Consider the following 552-nt stretch of genomic DNA (forward strand, 5'->3'; position numbering starts at 1 on the left):
AGTTCAAAAAAACATTTACTAAAAAAAAAAAAAAAAAAAAAAAGAAGTCTTCAACAATTTATACCCTCAAGACCCATAGGTTCAGCCCACATTAACGCACTTTTAGAAGAATATCAAAATAAAGAGAGTAGTTTTCACCCTGAACCCGTACCCTAGTTACCCTAGACCAGGGGTGTCAAACTCTTTTGTTATGAGGGCCAGATCTGGCATAAATAAGACCTTGTTGGGCCGGGCTGTGTGTGTCATAAAAGGTAATGCCAGGTAGCGGAGATATAAACTTTATAAAGGACACAAACAGAAAGATTTTTTTTTAAACTTAAAATAAAAACATGCTTAAAACATTAGTTCTGTAAGCTGCAAACCTACTTTTGATGTATTGACATTCACCGCAGAAATCTCATGTTCAGAGTTCTGAATCTAGGACCCAGGTTACAACATGAAATGGCTGAGTGATTAAGAGAGTCTGGCGAAGTAAGCTATGATGCAGCAGCAGAACTGGAAGCAGGAGATGGCCAGTTCCACTGCGGGCCTGATGGAAGCCCTCCGGGGGGG

General features: G+C 40.0%; 1 protein-coding gene across 1 annotated transcript in view; it reads left to right on the forward strand.

The window, feature by feature from the left end:
* TMEM209 (transmembrane protein 209) overlaps positions 1-552 on the forward strand; it is a gene marked incomplete at its 3' end in the record, with an annotated part of 29239 nt that overhangs the window by 6060 nt on the left and 22627 nt on the right. The window lies entirely within an intron of this gene.

This window comes from Gekko japonicus, unplaced genomic scaffold (assembly GCF_001447785.1).
Source record: "Gekko japonicus isolate JY-2015 unplaced genomic scaffold, Gekko_japonicus_V1.1 scaffold696, whole genome shotgun sequence".
NCBI lineage: Eukaryota > Metazoa > Chordata > Lepidosauria > Squamata > Gekkonidae > Gekko > Gekko japonicus.